This window comes from Bombina bombina, chromosome 8 (assembly GCF_027579735.1).
Source record: "Bombina bombina isolate aBomBom1 chromosome 8, aBomBom1.pri, whole genome shotgun sequence".
Classification (NCBI taxonomy): Eukaryota; Metazoa; Chordata; class Amphibia; order Anura; family Bombinatoridae; genus Bombina; species Bombina bombina.
Window position 1 is genome coordinate 349,435,048 of NC_069506.1, and position 21,657 is coordinate 349,456,704.

Sequence of the window (21,657 nt, forward strand, 5' to 3'; positions counted from 1 at the left end):
TGGCTGCCTGGCACAGACCAATTAACCAAAAGACTGAAAAAAAGAGGTATATTAATGCTGAGTGAGCCTGACAGACACAGGCATGATAGTAAATGTAATTAGATTACACTATCAAAATATATTTTTTTTTTTTTTTAATTTAAAATAATGTTATAAACGGATATTAACACTGGTGGCTGCTGGCTGGCACAGAGCAATGAACCAGAGTATATGCTGTGTGACACTGGCCTAATAGAAAATGAAAAAAAATTACACTAGAAAAATAATTATATTTTTGGGTTAGATAAATTTAAACTAATGTTGTTAGGGAGATATCAGTGGTGGCAGTAGGTCACAGCATATGCTGTGAGTCTTAAACACACAGCTGAAAGCCAGGGCAAATGTAATAAAAAAAAAATGAAAAAAAAAAAAAAAACGGCACGAAATATAGCCCCTAAAAAGGGCTTTTTGGGGTGCTGTGCTTGCAGCAGAGATGAGTGGAGTCCTTCTGGACTGTAAATACACTAGCCTAAGCTATGTTTTTCCTATTAATGTCAGGAGCAAAAAACACAACACGTCCTCTCATTAAAAAAGCAAAGGTCGTTATATGTCTAAAATGGCGGATTCCGAGTAGCCTGGGGAGTGTCTGTGAGGTAGTGTCTGATGTTGATTGGCCTCTAATGTGTCAGGGGGCGGGCTGTGACATAAAGGGTCAAAGTTTCCACAATGATGACACATAGGGGCGGATCGAACATCGCCATGTGTTCGCCCACAAACGCGAACGCGAACAAGCTATGTTCGCTGTGACCGTTCGCGGGGCGAACAGTTCGGGACATCACTATTTATAGGCTCCTTATTGTATTACACTCCTCGAGAGATTATTAGAATTCCAATAATTCACTGTAATAGTTTTCCCAAATTTACAAGCTCCTGTACTGTATATATACTCATTGTGCTTGGGTGCACTTTGTGTGTGTGACTTCTTGCGCCAAGCGGCCGAGGCGGCGGGATATTATATTTACCAAACAGCCTCACAGAATAGTTTTGGATATAGCTTTGCAATATAATACCGACTTTAGACATTAGCAATGTTCAGCTCTTTATTGTGCACTAAGATTGTAGTTTTGTTTCATATATTATATCAACAACTGGTGTATGATCTTGACAAACTCAGATGATTTTAAGATTACTTATACTTGAGAAACTATATCTAGGAGTGCTTGAATCCATACTGTTAAACTAAAGCCTTTTCTATGCTCTTATCACAGTTACCTCAGGTTGTCCCACCCTTCTAGCGCAGGCTGGACCTGCATTCATATTGGTTGCAAACGTCTCACCCTTAAAATTATTACGAGTACTATATGGCTCTCCCTATTGGTTCATAGGGGAATTCTTAGTTTTAGTATGTGGAATATAGCTTCCCATTTATGCCTAACTAGTCCTCCCCACAGACGTAAAGTCCTGTTTTATTACAAACATAACTATACTCCTTGCAAGATGCAGTGCTTTATCACATTGTCTCTCTAAATTCAGTGTCCTCATCATAACTACTTGTATGTATGGTATTATTGTGCACAACTTTACTTTGATATAAGTCCACTTATTACATTCAAATTCCACCTCCCCCCCCACCATCCCCCTTACCCCCCCAATAATACACCCTCCCTGTATGGGAGATTTTACTATGTGGTTTTCTCTTGTACATACCGCACCTTAGATATTTGACCATATTTTCACATCATACCACATTATTTAATTGAAAACGACAACTGTTGATGTTGCTTGAAATACAACTCGTTAATATACTTATCTATAGGACCACATAAAGCACCTACTGTATGTGTAATAATGAAAATGAGGGTTCCAATTTTCAGTCTAGTATTCCTTCCAATGTGAATCTTTGCTTTTCTATATGGAAACCGTTTTATTGTGATGTATTATATCTGTGTTATTTTTGGTTTATCACCATGCATAAGTTGTATTGCTTTTTCCACAACCTCAATAAAAAAATTAAAAAAAAAAAAAGTACTGTGACAACAAAATGATTGGTGGCACTAGTTGGCAAGTGGGCCTGGCTGGCACACACGCTGGGAGGAAGGCAACTGCAATTAGATTACACTAGCTGATGATGCTTCACAGTCCCAATTTTTTTTAAAAAAACATTTACAATACTGTTAGAACAATATGGTGGCACTAGTTGGAAACGGCAAGTGGGCCTGGCACACATGTGGCAGGCAGGCAACTGCAATTCAATGGCACTAGCAGACTGATGATTCACCAGTAAAAAAGTTTTTAGTTTAAATATTATAAAACCTGTTAGAACAAATATGATTGGTGGCACTAGTTGGCTGGCAAGTGGGCCCTGGCACACACGCTGGTAGGAAGGCAAATTGCAATTAGATTACACTAGATGACTGATGTTTCACAGTCATGTTAGAACAAATATGATTGGTGTAACTAGTTGGCAAGTGGGCTTGGCACACACGCTGGCAGGCAGGCAACTGCAATTCAATGGCACTAGCAGACTGATGATTCACAGTCAAAAAGTTTTGATTTAAAAAAAATTCAATACTGTTAAAACAAATATGATTGGTGGCACTAGTTGGCTAGTGGGCCTGGCACACACGCTGGCAGGCAGGAAACTGCAATTCAATTGCACTAGCAGACTGATGATTCACAGTCTAAGAATTTTTTATTTTAAATATTTACAATACGGTTAGAACAAATATGATTGGTGTAACTAGTTGGAAAGTGGGCCTGGCACACACGCTGGCAGGCAGGCAACTGCAATTCAATGGCACTAGCATACTGATGATTCACAGTCAAAAAGTTTTAATTTAAAATATTTTCAATACTGTTACAACAAATATGATTGGTGGCACTAGTTGGCTAGTAGGCCTGGCACACACGCTGGCAGGCAGGAAACTGCAATTCAACTACACTAGCAGACTCATGATTCACAGTCTAAGAATTTTTTATTTTAAATATTTACAATACTGTTAGAACAAATATGATTGGTGTAACTAGTTGGCAAGTGGGCCTGGCACACACGCTGGCAGGCCTGGCAACTGCAATTCAATGGCACTAGCAGACTGATGATTCACAGTCAAAAAAGTTTTGATTTAAAAAAAATTCAATATTGTTTAAAACAAATATGATTGGTGGCACTAGTTGGCTAGTGGGCCTGGCACACACGCTGGCAGGCAGGAAACTGCAATTCAATTGCACGAGCAGACTGATGATTCACAGTCTAAGAATTTTTTTATTTTAAATATTTACAATACTGTTAGAACAAATATGATTGGTTGTAACTAGTTGGAAAGTGGGCCTGGCACACACGCTGGCAGGCAGGCAACTGCAATTCACTGGCACTAGCATACTGATGATTCACAGTCAAAAAAGTTTTAATTTAAATATTTGCAATACTGTTACAACAAATATGATTAGTGGCACTAGTTGGCTAGTGGGCCTGGCACAACGCTGGCAGGCAGGAAACTGCAATTCAATTGCACTAGCAGACTGATGATTCACAGTCTAAGAATTTTTTATTTTAAATATTTACAATACGGTTAGAACAAATATGATTGGTGTAACTAGTTGGAAAGTGGGCCTGGCACCACACGCTGGCAGGCTGGCAACTGCAATTCAATGGCACTAGCAGACTGATGATTCACAGTCAAAAAAGTTTTGATTTAAAATATTATCAATACTGTTACACATAAATATGATTGGTGGAAACTAGTTGGCTAGTGGGCCTGGCACACACGGCTGGCAGGCAGGAAACTGCAATTCAATTGCATAGCAGACTGATGATTCACAGTCTAAGAATTTTTTATTTTAAATATTTACAATACTGTTACAACAAATATGATTGGCTGTAGCTAGTTGGCACGTGGGCCTGGCACACACGTTGGCAGGCAGGCAACTGCAATTCAATGGCACTAGCAGACTGATGATTCACAGTCAAAAAAGTTTTGATTTAAAATATTTTCAAAAACTGTTATAACAAATATGATTGGTGGCAATAGTTGGCAGCAAGTGGGCCTAGCACACACGCTGGCAGGCAGGCCAACTGCAATTAGATTACACTAGCAGACTGATGATTCACAGTCAAAAAATATTTTTTTAAAATCATTTACACTACTGTTATAACAAATATGATTGGTGGCACTAGTTGGTTAGTGGGCCTGGCACACACGCTGGCAGGCAGGAAACTGCAATTCAATTGCACTAGCAGACTGATGATTCAACAGTCTAAGAATTTTTTATTTTAAATATTTACAATACTGTTAGAACAAATATGATTGGTGTAAACTTGTTGGAAAGTGGGCCTGGCACACACGCTGGCAGGCAGGCAACTGCAATTCAATATCACTAGCAGACTGATGATTCACAGTCAAAAAGTTTTTGATTTAAAAATATTTTCAATACTGTTACAACAAATATGATTGTTGGCACTAGTTGGCTAGTGGGCCTGGCACACATGCTGGCAGGCAGGCAGGCAGGCAGGCAACTGCAATTCAATTGCACTAGCAGACTGATGATTTCACAGTCAAAAAGTTTTTATTTTAAATATTTAAACTACTGTTATAACAAATATGATCGTGGCACTAGTTGGAAAGTGGGCTGGCACACACGCTGGTAGACAGGCAACTGCAATTAAATAACAATAGCAGACTGATGTAACAGTTTGTTTTTAAAAAAGTTACACTAATGTTACAAGAGATAGGAGTGATGGCACTCAGGATAGAACTAGGCACAGTATGTGCTGGCAGCCTGACACACAGGCTGGCACTAGTGGCAGGCTGGCCTGTAAACTAAAATTAAATAACACTAAGAAGACTGATGTAAAAGTTTTTTTTACAAAATTTAAACCTAATGTTACACCAGATAGGAGTGGTGGACTGGCACTGAGGATGGAAGTAGGCACAGTATATGCTGGCAGCCTGACACACAGGCTGGCACTAATGGCAGCTAGGTGGCCTGGCAACTAATATTAAATAACACTAGAAGAGGACTGATGTAAAAAAAAAATTAAAAAAATTACACTAATGTTACACCAGATATAAGTGGTGGAAAAAAGAGCTATTAATCACACTATATGATGTGGGCCTGAACACAGGCCTGATGGAAAATGAAATTAGATTACACTAGCAAAATTATTTAAAAGTTTTTTTTTAAAATTTTAAATAATGTTAAGCAGATATGAGTGGTGGCTGCTGGCACAGCAATTAAACAACGTTGTATGCTGTGTAAGCCTGACACATAGGCCTGATAGAAAATTAAATTCGATTACACTAGCAAAATGATTTAAAAGGTTTTTTTTAATTTAAAATAATGTTAAGCAGGTATGAGTGGTGGCTGCTAGGACAGCAATAACCACAGTATGCTGTGTAAGCCAGAAACACACAGGCCTGATAGAAAATGAAATTAGATTACACTAGCAAAATGATTTAAATGTTGTTTTTTTTTAAATTTAAATAATGTTAAGCAGATATGAGTGGTGGCTGCTAGGGCAGCAATTAACCACAGTATGCTGTGTAAGCCAGAAACACACAGGCCTGATAGAAAATGAAATTAGATTATACTAGCAAAATGATTTAAAAGTTTTTTTTTTTAATTAAAATAATGTTAAGCAGATATGAGTGGTGGCTGCTAGGGCAGCAATTAACCACAGTATGCTGTTGTAAGCCAGAAACACACAGGCCTGATATAAATGAAATTAGATTACACTAGCAAAATGATTTAAAAGTTTTTTTTTTTTAATTTAAAATAATGTTAAGCAGATATGAGTGTTGGATGCTAGGGCAGCAATTAACCACAGTATGCTGTGTAAGCCAGAAACACACAGGCCTGATAGAAAATGAATTAGATTACACTAGCAAAATGATTTAAAAGTTTTTTTTTTTTTAAATTCTAAATAATGTTAAGCAGATATGAGTGGTGGCTGGCTAGGGCAGCCAATTAACCACAGTATGCTGTGTAAGCCAGAAACACACAGGCCTGATAGAAAATGAAATTAGATTACACTAGCAAAATGATTTAAAAGTTTTTTTTTTTAATTTTAAATAATGTTAAGCAGATATGAGTGGTGGCTGCTGGCACAGCAATTAAACAACGTTGTATGCTGTGTAAGCCTGACACATAGGCCTGATAGAAAATGAAATTCGATTACACTAGCAAAATGATTTAAAAGGTTTTTTTTAATTTAAAATAATGTTAAGCAGGTATGAGTGGTGGCTGCTAGGACAAGCAATTAACCACCAGTATGCTGTGTAAGCCAGAAACACACAGGCCTGATAGAAAATGAAATTAGATTACACTAGCAAAATGATTTAAATGTTTTTTTTTTTTTAATTTAAAATAATGTTAAGCAGATATGAGTGGTGGCTGCTAGGGCAGCAATTAACCACAGTATGCTGTGTAAGGCCAGAAACACACAGGCCTGATAGAAAATGAAATTAGATTATACTATCAAAATGATTTAAAAGTTTTTTTTTTTAATTTAAAATAATGTTAAGCAGATATGAGTGGTGGCTGTAGGGCAGCAATTACCACAGTATGCTGTGTAAGCCAGAAACACACAGGCCTGATAGAAAATGAATTAGATTACACTAGCAAAATGATTTAAAGTTTTTTTTTAAAATTTAAAATAATGTTAAGCAGATATGAGTGTTGGATGCTTAGGGCAGCAATTAACCACAGTATGCTGTGTAAGCAGAAACACACAGGCCTGATAGAAAATGAAATTAGATTACACTAGCAAAATTATTTAAAAGTTTTTTTTTTTTTAAATTCTAAATAATGTTAAGCAGATATGAGTGGTGGCTGCTAGGGCAGCAATTAACCACAGTATGCTGTGTAAGCCAGAAACACACAGGCCTGATAGAAAATGAAATTAGATTACACTAGCAAAATGATTTAAAGTTTTGTTTTTAAATTTAAAATAAAGTTAAGCAGATATGAGTGTTGGCTGCTAGGGCAGCAATTAACCACAGTATGCTGTGTAAGCCAGAAACCACACAGGCCTGATAGAAAATGAAATTAGATTACACTAGCAAAATGATTTAAAGTTTTTTTTTAATTTAAAATAATGTTAAGCAGATATGAGTGGTGGCTGCTAGGGCAGCAATTAACCACAGTATGCTGTGTAAGTCAGAAACACACAGGCCTGATAGAAAATGAAATTAGATTACACTAGCAAAAAGATTTAAAGTTTTTTTTTAAAAATTTAAAATAATGTTAACCAGATATGACGTGGTTGTTGCTAGGACAGCAATTAACCACAGTATGCTGTGTAAGCCAGAAACACACAGGTCTGATAGAAATGAAATTAGATTACACTAGCAAAATGATTTAAAGTTTTGTTGGTTAAACTTTACACTAATGTTAAGCAGATATCAGTGGTGGCACTAATCACATAATATGCTGTGAGCCTCACACACAGGCTGAAAGCCAGGAGAAAATGCAAATAAAATTACCAAAAAAAAAAAAAAAGACTGAAGTTATAGCCCTAAAAAGGGCTTTTTGGGGGTGCTGTCCTTACAGCAGAGATTAGATGAGTCCTTCAGGACTGTAGTGGACACTAAATACACTAGCCTAGCTATCTATTTCCCTGTAATGTCAGCAGCAGCAACACTAAAGCTCCTCTCACTAAGAAAGCAAGATCGTAATGATCTAAAATGGCTGCTGACAAGGAGCTGGGAGGGTCTGTGAGGGAGTGTCTGATGCTGATTGGCTCAAATGTGTCAGTAGGTTGTGAGATACAGGGTCAAGTTTCCTCCAATGATAAACACATAGGGGGCGGATCGAACATTGCATATGTTTGCCCGCAGCGGCGAACGCGAACAAGCTATGTTGCGGGGAACTGTTCTCTGTGCGAACAGTTCGCAACATCACTATTTCTAATGTCTGCATTAACCTTTTCCTCCCGTCTCCTTAAAGTCACAGCTCTTCCCTTTCACAAACAGCACACAGACAATTCATATGTCTCCTTCTCTTCTACCTTCCCCCCTCTACAACACACATGAACTCTATTCCTATCTCACATCCCCCAGCCAGCCATGCTTTACTGATCCTAAACTTAAAACACTTGCATAAGACACATTCTCATCTCCTTTCACTCACCATCTTTCTTCTTGCAGCTGGGATGTCTCGCCTAACCTAGGTCCACCCTTGCTTCCATCAGCTCACTACCCCAAATGAAACCTCATACACCTTACCCACGTAACCCTCTAAACCTCATTAACTGCACCTCTGTTAGTACACCCCAATTCTCTTGTGCCCTTTGGAATGCATGCTCTGTATGCAATAAGCTTACATCTATTCACGACCTATTTATTTCACATTCACTTAACCTGTTAGCCCTCACTGAAACTTGGCTTTCCTCCTCTAAGACAACTGCTGTAGCCTCTCTGTCCTATGGTGGCACTTCAGTGCAATTCAGTCACACTCCCAGGCCAGGAGACAGACAAGGAGGGGGAGTAGGAATTCTCCTGTCTCCACACAGTACCTTTCACTGCATTCTTCACTCCCTCTCTTTCCTTTTCATCTTTTGAAGTTCATGTTATCTGCCTCTTCCCCCCTCTGGCTCTTCGTGTTGCAGTTATTTATCGGCCCCCTGACCCAGGCATCACAATTCTGGACCACTTTGAAGCCTGGCTTCACATTTTCTCTCTTCTAATGTCCGTCCCTTCTCTCATCTTAGGGGACTTCAACATACCCATGATAATCCTTACATGCTGCTGCCTCTAAACTTCTATCCCTTACCACCTCTTTGGCCTGTCCCAGTGGACAAACATCTCCAACCCACTGTGAAGGTAACTCATAGACCTGGTCTTCACTAATCTCTGTGCCGTTTCCAACTTCCTTAACTTCCCCTTTCCTCTCTCTGACCACCATCTACTAACTATCTCTGCTACATCTTTGCAAGCCCCAAAGAAAATGCTACCTTACAGAAATTTAAAGGACATGGATCTCACCAGACTTTTCCATGCATCTGAATCCTCTGCTTTCTGACATTTCTTCCCTCACTTGCCCAAACCTTGTTGCTTTACAGTACAATTTGGCACTAAAATCAACACTTGACATAACGGCACCCTCCACTGTTCATCGTACATCAATCACTCGACGGAAACCGTTGGCACACAAACAGACCAGATATATCAGCGATGTTCACGTGCTGCTGAACGGCAGTGGAGGAAATCACGCACCTGTGCTGATTTCGGCATTATAAATTCATCCTTAAGTCCTACAACTCTGTGCTCAGCCTGGCCAAACAAGTCTATTTTTAATTCCTTTTGTCATCTCATGCATCCAACCACAGAAAGCTGTTCTCAACCTTTAACTTCTTCTACGTCTGCCTGAAACCCCGCCTCTGACACCATTAGGACACCATTAGGAAAGAGATAATGCACCTCACACCCTTTCAAACCCAGCAATCCTACCATCCCTTCTATTAACAAAACTCTATGCTACTTCCCCCCCTGTAACAGAGGAGAAGTCTATGTACTCCTATCCTTGGCTCATCTCACAACCCTGCCCACTTGACCCTATTCCTTCACAAATTCTTCCCTCTCTCTCTGCTTAACTAAACCCTACCCTAACTCGTCTCTTTAACCAATCTCTCACCGCTGGCACATTTCTGGATACATTCAAGCATGTGTCAATCATACCAATCCTAAAAAAGCCCTCGCTTGACCCCTCCACCCCTTCTAACTATCAACTGGTCTCCTTACTTCCCTTTGCTTCAAAATTATTGGAATGATGGTCTACAATCGGCTAACTCAATTTCTCACAACTAACTCTTTACTTGATCCACTACAATCTGGTTTCCGCCCTAAACACTCAACAGAAACTGCTCTTACTAAAGTAACAAATGACCTGTTATCAGCTAAAGCAAAAGGCCACTACTTCTTACTAATTCTTCTTGTCCTATCCGCTGCTTTTGACACAGTCGACCATCCTCTCTGAAAGTGTTCCAAATATATTTCAGAATGAATGAGGTTTATAAGTAACACCAGGTGGTGTGCCTTTAAGACAGGAAGAAATGATTCCCCCTGGGAGGTCTTTTGTAATACAAGTTAGTCCATACAGTCTATTGTAACAATTCCAAGCTACAATGTAATTCACAGGTGCTAAACAAGTTAACCTTCTTTGGTAAGAGATTCACAGTTGTTAAACAAATTGGAGTTTGTAATCAGAAAGGAAACTTACAGAGTTCAGGAGCTGCAAGCTGTAGAGAGTAAAAGCATGGAGGAGGAGGAGGAGTTTTACCGTTCAGTGAACAGCTTCCTTGATTACAGGTGAGCTAGTGATGTCAGAGCAGGTGATGTGCCATTGTAGTTTCAATATAGCAGAGAAAACAAAGAAATCCTTACTGACAAACTAGCAGATTATAAATATCAAAGTGAGTACCTGAATCCTCCTGATCAGAGTGAATGGGAAATCCAGGTAATATTTGATGCTGTTCAGAACAGCTGTTGTCTGTCTTTAAGAAGCTGTAAGTTGATTTTAAGTGAAGGTTCCGGTAGCACTGCAGAAAGTATAAATACAGAGTTTTTCACCCTAGAACTTGTAACAAGCAAAATAGAAAAGTTAGTCTCTGGAAAAGTTTCACACAAGTGTAATTCAGTGCAAGGCTCAAGTTAATGCAGCTGACAGGTTGCACAGCAACAAAACACTAAGCACAATGCCTAGAGAGGAAGTTACCTATAAAGGTAAAGTGGGCAGGTCCCAAAGACAAACAGGAGATTTAAAGGAGAAGTACTTCAATTACATACAATCCCTGACATGACCCCCTCCCCTAACAAGCTGATCCTCAGCTTGCGGTCTAGGCCGGTCAGGATTCCTCCAACGGAATAAGGTGACAAGCCTGGGAGTGGCAAGGTTAGAGGCTGGCTCCCATGAGTCTTCCTCCGATGAGAAGCCCTTCCAGTGGACTAGATATTGTAATTCCTGACCTCGATACCTATAATCAAGAAGGGAATGGACTTCGTAAATATCGGAATCAGGAGATGTAGCAACAGGAGGTAATACTGGATCCATGACCCTAGTTGGCTGGTAAGGTTTCACTAGGGAAACATGGAAAGTAGGGTGAACTCTGAACGAGGGTGGTAAAGTCAGAGTGACAGCATTGTCGTTAACTACTTTGCTAATAGTAAATGGTCCTATAAACCGTCAAGAAAACTACTTGCTAGGGACTTGTAAGCGAAAATTCTTAGTAGAGAGCCAGACCTTATCTCCGATGGCATACTTTGGTTGTGTTCTATGTCTTAAATCATAAAAATGCTTTTGAGACGCTTGGGCAAGTTGGATGTTTTCTCTGATGACCTTGAAATTATCTAAGAGGCCATTACATAATTCCTCAACCTTTGGGGAGTCTGTAGCTGTAGAAGGTGTTAAATTGAAAGCAGGATGATAGCATAATTTGCGAAGAATGGTGACATCTTTATTGAGGAATTGATCGTACTGTTGTAAGCATATTCTGCCATGGAGAGAAAGTTAAGCCCATCATGTTGTTGATAGGAACAGTAACATCTAATATATTCTTCTAACCATTGGTTAAGTTGTTCGGTTTGCCCGTTAGTTTGTGGGTGAAAAGATGTACTGAAGCGGTGATCCCAGTTGCATCATGAGACAAAGCTTGGACCAGAATCGTGAGGTGAACTGCGTACCTCGATAGTAACAATGATTGCAGGCATTCCATGTAGTTTAATAATATTGTCAAGGAACAGTTTGGCAGTCTCAGATGAGGTGGTAATTTAAAAAAAGGAATAAAGTGAGCCATCTTGGTGAACATGTCTACTACTACTAGTATGGTGTTCTGGTTTTGAGAGAGTGGTAAATCTACGATGAAGTCCATGGAAATTTGTTGCCATGGTTTTTCAGGAATAGGCAATGGCATAAGTAAGCCATAAGGTAGTTTTCTTTGGGTCTTTGATGTGACACATGTGATACATGAGTGCATGTATTCTTCAACAGAGGTTTTCATGTCTGGCCACTAAAAGTTTGTGATATTAACTCATATGTGCGTTTTATTCCTGGATGACCTGACATGGAAGTATCATGGTGATAACATAATATTGTAGGTCTAAGTGGTGTTGGAACAAATATTTGCCCCTTGATGGTAGTAAATACCAGACTCCTTTGTAAGGTGGAAGAAGGAATGTCAGTCTCACTTTGATAGGAATTCTTTATGTCTGTTATTAACTTTGTTGTAAGTCTGAGGAAGCGTTCACTGGGTAGTATTGAAGTTTTAGTGGTTATTATCGGAGACTTTTGGGGTAGACGTGATAAAGCGTCGGCTTTTTCCATTTTTGCTAGAGGGTCTGTATATTATATGGAAATCAAATCTTGAAAAATATAAACTCCATCACACCTGTCTTGCGGATAGAGTTCTGTTACTTTGAAGGTACTGCAGATTTTTATGATCGGTGTAAATGATTATGGGGTGTTTCGCACCTTCTAAGAGGTGTCTCCCAGTATTCTAAAGATCTTCGTATGGCCAAAAGTTTTTTATCACCAATAGCGTAATTCATTTCTGTGGTGTTCATTACCCTTTAGTAATAAGATACAGGATGTAGGGGATCGGTTAGAGACTTACGTTGGGATAAGACTGCGCCTATGGCAAAATCCAAAGAGTCAACCTCTAAGATGTATTGGAGATTGACTTCAGGGTAGCTTAAAATGGGAGCAGTAATGAAACTGTTCTTCAAGTATTCGAAAGCAGCAGCAGCTTCGGTAGACCAGTTGAATGTAACGGAATTGCTAGTAAGTCGTGTAAGTGGTCTAGCGATCTTTGAAAAATCTTTAATGAATTTTCTATAGTAATTTGAAAGCCAAGAAATCTTTGTAGATCTTTCCTATTCTTGGGAGTTGGCCCAATCTCTTACTGTCTCCACCTTCTTATTTTGCATCTCTATTCCTGATGGTGATATCTTGTATCCAAGGAAGGAAATGCTATTACTGTGGAAGATGCATTTTTCGGGCTTAGCGAATAGTTTGTGGACCCTTAGTCTGGAGAGAACCCAGCGTACATGTTTGATGTGTTCTTCTGTAGTTTTAGAATAGATTAGAATGTCATCCAAAAAAACTATCATACAAACATCGAGCAGATCACGGAAAATATCATTAATGAAATGTTGAAACGTGGCTGCGGCATTACGAGGGTACTCAAATAAGCCATATCTGGTTCTAAATGCTGTGAGCCACTCATCGCCCTCCTTTAGGCGGATAAGGTTGTATGCCCCATGGAGGTTGAGTTTTGTGAAAATACTCGCGTCTGATAGCCTTTCTATCAGCTCAGGTATGAGGGGTAGAGGGTATCTATTCTTCACTGTTCGCTTATTCAATTTGTGGTAGTCAATTATTGGGCAAAGTGAGCCATCCTTATTCGTTACGAAAAACATTCCTGCTCCTGCAGGAGAAGTGGATGGCCTTATGAAGCCCTTCCTTAAGTTATCATGTAGGTAATTCTTTAAATGTTTGAGTTCTGGATGGCTTAAGGGGTAAAGATGACCAAATGGAATAGTGGCCCCCAGGTATAAGTTGAATCGGGCAATCATATGGACGGTGTGGTGGAGGACTTTCTGCCTCGGTCTTACTGAAGACATCTGTGAAGTCCAGGTATGGTTCGGTAAAGTGGAAACTCTCTGGAAGAGATTGCAGAAGGAAATGTTGAGGAAAACAAGTTTTGATACAGTATTCAGACTCGAAGCATACCTGAAAGGAAGTCCAAGTAATGGAGGGCTTGCTGTTGTTGAAGCCAGGTTAATACCTAAAATAACAGAAAAGTGTGGAGAAGGTAGTACATTAAGGTGATATACTCAGTGTGGACCTTGCAATGTAGTAACAAGTAGAGGTAAGTGTGGTGGGTGATAGGACCAATTAGTAATAGTTGAACCATCAATTACACGGATGACAAGTGGAGTTGCTTTTAATACAAGTGGAATTTTATTTTTGTTGACGGTAACAGAATCTATGAAATTGCCAAAGGATCCTGAGTCGATTATAGCTTCAGTATTCAGCTGTTGGTGATCCCACTGCAGAGGGAGAGACAACTTACAATTAGGAGTTACAGTATTTGCCATGTGAGAAGAATGTATATGAACAGACCTTACTTCTTTTGATCTGTTGTAGAATAGGACATTCACTAACTGAGTGAGATGGGTTAGCACAATACATACAGAGGTTTTTGTTGCTCCTTCTGTTTCTCTCTTCAGGAGTAAGAGGTCCTCTTACGACACCGATCTCCATTGGAACAACTTGTGTAGTGGTAGGCCCCGGTGGGATAAACTCTAGTAGAGGGTTCAGAGGAGTAGCGTTCGGTTCTTTGTTCACGTAGCCTTCTATCAATTTGGGTTGTTACTCTCATAAACGCCTCCAGGGATTTTGGGAGGTCAATTCGAGCTAGCTCATCTTTTAGATTTTCTGTGAGACCTAAGCAGAACTGATTGCGTAGTGCAATAGGGTTCCACATAGAATCAGTTGCATATAGTTTAAATTCTGATATATAATCCTCCACTGGCCTCTTACCTTGTTTCAGATTACTCATGCTTGATTCTGCTGTAAGTTGTATATCCTTGTCTAAATACAATTCGTCCAGTGCTGAGAAGAAATCGACAAGGGAGGCCAGTACAGGGTCACCCTGTCCGCATAGGTTATCTGCCCATACTCTGGGTTCTGCTCTGAGGAAAGAGACAACTGTTAATACTTTAACCCTCTCAGTGGGATAGGTACGGGGTCTCAGGTTAAACAATAAATGACAGGCATTTTTAAACTGCCTGACATTTTTTCTATTGCCAGCGAAAGTTTCTGGCAATGAGACCTGGGGTTCAGGAGCAGTGTCCTGGGATGGTTTTAGTGCAATTGAATTTTTAATAATATATTTTAAGGTTTGATTTTCTATTTGCAGTTCTCTGACTGCTTGTCCTAGTTGATCTACCTTCTGGGATAAAGTATACACCACCTGAGGGAGATCTGCTGGTTCCATTGTGAGGCTTAGTGTTATGTAATGATTTGCAACAAGTGAAGAGTTCAGTGGAACACAACTGCAGATTATGTGTAGAGAATTTTGTTTGTGTCACTCCTGTGAAGTTTGAGAACACTATGGTAAGTGAAAGTGTCCCAAATATATTTCATAATGAATTAGGTTTCTAAGTAACACCAGGTGGTGTGCCTTTAAGTCAGGAAGGAATGATTCCCCTGCGAGGTCTTTTGTAATACAAGTTAGTTCATACAGTCTATTGTAACAATTCCAAGCTACAATGTAATTCACAGGTGCTGAACAAGTTAACCTTCTCAGGTAAGAGATTCACAGTTGTTAAACAAATTGGAGTTTGTAATCAGAAAGGAAACTTACAGAGTTCAGGAGCTGCAAGCTGCAGAGAGTAAGGAGGAGGAGGAGGAGGAGGAGTTTTACCGTTCAGAGAACAGCTTCCTTGATAACAGGTGAGCTAGTGATGTCAGAGCAGGTGATGTCAGAGCTAGTGATGTCAGAGCAGGTGATGTCAGAGCTAGTGATGTCAGAGCAGGTGATGTGCTGTTGCAGTTTCAATATAGCAGATGAAACAAAGAAATCCTTACTGACAAACTAGCAAATTATAATTATCAAGTGAGTACCTGAATCCTCCTGATCAGAGTGAATGGGAAATCAATGTAATCTTTGGTGCTGTTCAGAACAGCTGTTGTCGGTCTTTAAGAAGCTGTAAGTTGATTTTAAGTGAAGGTTCTGGTAGCACTGCAGAAAGTATAAATACAGACGGCTAGATTTAGAGTTCTGCGGCCAAAGGGGTGCGTTAGCTACGCGTGCTTTTTTTTCTCCCCAACCTTTTAAATACCGCTGGTATTTAGAGTTCACAGAATGGCTGCGTTAGGCTCCAAAAAGGGAGCGTACAGACATATTTACCGCCACTGCAACTCTAGATACCAGCGTTGCTTACGGACGCGGCCAGCTTCAAAAACGTGCTCGTGCACGATTCCCCCCATAGAAAACAATGGGGCTGTTGAGCTGAAAAAAAAACTAACACCTGCAAAAAAGCAGCGTTCAGCTCCTAACGCAGCCCCATTGTTTGCTATGCGGAAACACTTCCTAAGTCGTGCACCTAACACCCTAACATGAACCCCGAGTCCTAACACCCCTAACCTTACACTTATTAACCCCTATCTGCCGCCCCCGCTATCGCTGACCCCTGCTTATATTATTAACCCCTAATCTGCCACTCCGTACACCACCGCAAGCTACATTATAGCTATGTACCCCCTAATCTGCTGCCCCTAACACCGCTGACCCCTATATTATATTTTATTAACCCCTAATCTGCCCCCCTCAACGTCGCCTCCACCTACCTACACTTATTAACCCCTAATCTGCCGAGCGGACCGCACCGATATTATAAAAAAGTTATTAACCCCAATCCGTCTCACTCCCGCCTCAATTACCATATATTAAATAGTATTAACCAATAATCTGCCCTCCCTAACATCACCGACACCTAACTTCAATTATTAACCCCTAATCTGCAGACCGAATATCGCCGCTACTGTAATAAATGTATTAACCCCTAAAGCTAAGTCTAACCCTAACACTAACACCCCCCTAAGTTAAATATAATTTAAATCTAACGAAATAAATTAACTCTTATTAAATAAATTATTCCTATTTAAAGCTAAATACTTACCTGTAAAATAAACCCTAATATAGCTACAATATAAATTATAATTATATTATAGCTATTTTAGGATTTATATTTATTTTACAGGGCAACTTTGTATTTATTTTAACCAGGTACAATAGCTATTAAATAGTTAAGAACTATTTAATAGCTAAAATAGTTAAAATAATTACAAAATTACCTGTAAAATAAATCCTAACCTAAGTTACAATTAAAACCTAACACTACACTATCAATAAATTAATTAAATACAATACCTACAATTATCTACAATTAAACCTAACACTACACTATCAATAAATTAATTAAATACAATATCTACAACTAAATACAATGAAATAAACTAACTAAAGTACAAAAAATAAAAAAGAACTAAGTTACAAAAAATAAAAAAATATTTGCAAACATTAGAAAAATATTACAACAATTTTAAACTAATTACACCTACTCTAAGCCCCCTAATAAAATAACAAAGAATTCAGCTCTTTTGCCTGTAAATAAAAACACACACAATACCCCCCCCCAACATTACAACCCACCACCCACATACCCCTAATCTAACCCAAACCCCCCTTAAATAAACCTAACACTAAGCCCCTGAAGATCTCCCTACCTTGTCTTCACCTCACCGGGTTCAGCGATCGGTCCAGAAGAGGGTCCGAAGTCTTGATCCAAGTGGCGGCTGAAGAAATCCATCATCGGGCTGAAGTCGGAAGTCCATCATCGGGATGAAGTCCTTCTATCAAGCCGCATCTTCAATCTTCTTTCTTACGGAGCAGAGCGGAGCCATCTTCTTCCCAGCCGTCGCGGGAACATCCTCTTCAACCGACGCCTACTCGCCGAATGACGGTTCCTTTAAATGACATCATCCAAGATGGCGTCCCTCGAATTCCGATTGGCTGATAGGATTCTATCAGCCAATCGGAAATAAGGTAGGAATATTCTGATTGGCTGATTCCATCAGCCAATCAGATTCAAGTTCAATCCGATTGGCTGATCCCAATCAGCCAATCAGATTGAGCTTGCATTCTATTGGCTGATCGGAACAGCCAATAGAATGCGAGCTCAATCTGATTGGCTGATTGGATCAGCCAATCGGATTGAACTTGAATCTGATTGGCTGATTCCATCAGCCAATCAGAATATTCCTACTTTAATTCCGATTGGCTGATAGAATCCTATCAGCCAATCGGAATTCGAGGGACGCCATCTGGATGACGTCATTTAAAGGAACGTCATTCGGCGAGTAGGCGTCGGTTGAAGAGGATGTTCTGTGTCGGCTGGGAAGAAGATGGCTCGCTCCGCTCCGGAAGAAAGAAGATTGAAGATGCGGCTTGATAGAAGTCTTCATCCCGATGATGGACTTCCGACTTCAGCCGATGATGGAGTTCTTCAGCCGCCGCTTGGATCAAGACTTCGGACCCTCTTCTGGACCGATTGCTGAACCCGGTGAGGTGAAGACAAGGTAGGGAGATCTTCAGGGGCTTAGTGTTAGGTTTATTTAAGGGGGGTTTGGGTTAGATTAGGGGTATTGTGGGTGGTGGGTTGTAATGTTGGGGGGGGGGTATTGTATGTGTTTTTTTTTACAGGCAAAAAGAGCTGAATTCTTTGGGGCATGCCCCGCAAAGGGCCCTGTTCAGAGCTGGTAAGGTAAAAGAGCTTTGAACTTTTTTAATTAGAATAGGGTAGGGCATTTTTTTTTATTTTTGGGGGGCTTTGTTATTTTATTAGGGGGCTTAGAGTAGGTGTAATTAGTTTTAAAATTGTTGTAATATTTTTCTAATGTTTGTAAATATTTTTTTATTTTTTGTAACTTAGTTCTTTTTTATTTTTTGTACTTTAGTTAGTTTATTTCATTGTATTTATTTGTAGATATTGTATTTAATTAATTTATTGATAGCATAGTGTAGGGTATAATTGTAGGTAATTGTAGGTATTTTATTGAATTCAATTTATTGCTAGTGTAGTGTTAGGTTTAATTGTAACTTAGGTTAGGATTTATTTTACAGGTAATTTTGTAATTATTTAACTAGGTAACTATTAAATAGTTATTAACTATTTAATAGCTATTGTACCTGGTTAATATAATTACAAAGTTGCCTGTAAAATAAATATTAATCCTAAAATAGCTACAATATAATTATAATTTATATTGTAGCTATATTAGGGTTTATTTTACAGGTAAGTATTTAGATTTAAATAGGAATAATTTATTTAATAAGAGTTAATTTATTTCGTTAGAATAAAATTATATTTAACTTAGGGGGGTGTTAGGGTTAGAATTAGCCTTAGGGGTTAAAATTTTATTAGAGTAGCAGTGAGCTCCGATCGTCAGATTAGGGGTTAATACTTGAAGTTAGGTGTCGGCGATGTTAGGGAGGGCAGATTAGGGGTTAATACTATTTATTATAGGGTTTTTGAGGCGGGAGTGAGGTGGATTAGGGGTTAATATCTTTATTATAGTAGCGGCGCGGTCCGCTCGGCAGATTAGGGGTTAATAAGTGTAGGTAGGTAGCGGCGACATTGGGGGCGGCAAATTAGGGGTTAATAAATATAATATAGGGTTCGGCGGTTTGTTAGGGGCAGCAGATTAGGGGTTCATAGGGATAACGTAGGTAGGCTGCGGTGTGCGGTCGGCAGATTAGGGGTTAATAAACATTTTAATAAGAGTGGCGGCGATGTGGGGGGACCTCGGTTTAGGGGTACATAGGTAGCTTTATGGGGTGTTAGTGTACTTTAGAGCCACAGTAGTTAAGAGCTTTATAAACCGGCGTTAGCCCAGAAAGCTCTTAACTACTGACTTTTTCTGCGGCTGGAGTTTTGTCGTTAGATTTCTAACGCTCACTTCAGCCACGACTCTAAATACCGGCGTTAGGAAGATCCCATTGAAAAGATAGGATACGCAATTGACGTAAGGGGATCTGCGGTATGGAAAAGTCACGGCTGCAAAGTGAGCGTTAGACCCTTTCCTGACTGACTCCAAATACCAGCGGGCGGTAAAAACCATCGTTAGGAGCCTCTAACGCTGGTTTTGACGGCTACCGCCCAACTCTAAATCTAGCCGAGAGTTTTTCACCCTAGAACTTGTAACAAGCAAAATAGAAAAGTTAGTCTCTGGAAAAGTTTCACACAAGTTTAATCCAGTGCAAGGCTCAAGTTAATGCACCTGACAGGTTGCACAGCAACAAAACACTAAGCACAATGCCTAGGGAGGAAGTTACCTATAAAGATAAAGGGGGCAGGTCCCAAAGACAAACAGGAGATTTAAAGGAGAAGTACTTCAATTACATAGAATCCCTGACACTCAGTTGGAGTACCGCAAGGCTCTGTCTTGGGCCCCTTGCTTTTCTCTCTCTATACATCCTCCCTTGGAAAACTTATAGCCTACTTTGGCTTCCAGTACCACTTATATGCTGATGATACCCAAATCTATCTTTCCTCTCCTGATATCTCTCCCTCTTTACTCAACCAAATTTCCAACTGCCTCTCTGCAATTTACACTTGGATGTCTTCACCTCCAACTCAATCTGTCCAAAACTGAGCTGCTTCTTATTCCCCCCTCTTCGAGACATCCAATACTTGACATTTCTCTGACAGTTGGAGACTCTTTTCTCAAAACCTCACCCCAGGTTCGCTGTTTTGGGGTCACACTAGACTCAAAGCTCACATTCAACCCACATATACAAGTGCTTACCAAATCCTGCTGTTCACACCTACGCAACATTTCCAGAATTCGTCCCTTCCTTACTCAAAAAACGACAAAAATACTTATTCATTCACTCATTTTGTCATGCATTGATTACTGCAACCTACTCCTAAATGGCCTTCCAAAACACCTCCTCTCCTCCCTCCAATCTATAATGAATGCTTCAGCTAGACTCATCCACCTAAGTCGCCGATCTACATCAGCGACTCCGCTCTGCCAGTCTATACACTGGCTCCCCATACACCCCAGAATACAGTTTAAAGTATTAACCCTAACTTACAAAGCACTAAACAGTCTAACTCCCAACTATATTTCCTCTCTTATCGGGAAATATTCTCCATCCCATCTTCTTCTATCAACCTCTGACCTACATCTCTCCACTCCTGTTATCTCTACGTCCCACTCCCGCCTCCAAAACTTTGCACGTGCTGCTCCTGTTCTCTGGAACTCTCTATACCGCTCCACAAGACTGTCTCCAACCTTGTATATCTTCAGACACTCCTTGAAAACCCACCTATTCAGAGAGGCGTACCATATCTCCTCCATCCCTCATCTGTACCAAACTAATACATGAACTGCCTGACTCATTACTGCAACTACAACTGATGTAACAAGCTACCACAACCTTATGTCTCTGCACCCTAAACATGTAGAATGTGAGCTCTCCGGAGCAGGGCCCTCTTCCTCCTGTACCAGATTTGTTTAGTTTTATGTTTTGTATTTTTATCAAAAATGTTGTCACTGTATACCCCTATCAAAGTTAAATCCCATGGGTAAATTCCCTGGGTTCAATTGGTAATTTAGTATGATAGGAAACTGAAATAATTATTTTGTTCATGTGGTCCTTTGGTATAACCACTTGCATTCTGCTTGTAGTAAGGCCTTTTTCAGATTACCTCTTGCATTCTGCTTGTAGTAAGGCCTTTTTCAGATTACCTCCCCTAATACCCAAGCTGATTTTCTTTAATCCCATACATTTGAGACTTTTGGGATTGGATTGATGATGGATTTAAAAAATGTGACGCTACAGAAGTAATATTTTTGCCATCCTTTTTGTCCTTGGCTGTATTTTTTATGTTTCTGATATGCGCTTGTAATCTTGTTCGGCGTTTCCTACTAGTCATCCCTACATATACTGTTGCACACTTGCAGGTTAACATGTATATTACTCCTTCCCTAGAGCAACTCATATAACTTTACAGTTTGTGATGTTGATTGACTCAATCTTGAATAGCATTAGACTTTCTAAAGTGATGACATACTGAGCAGGTTCCACACGGGAAAGATCCGGGATTGTAG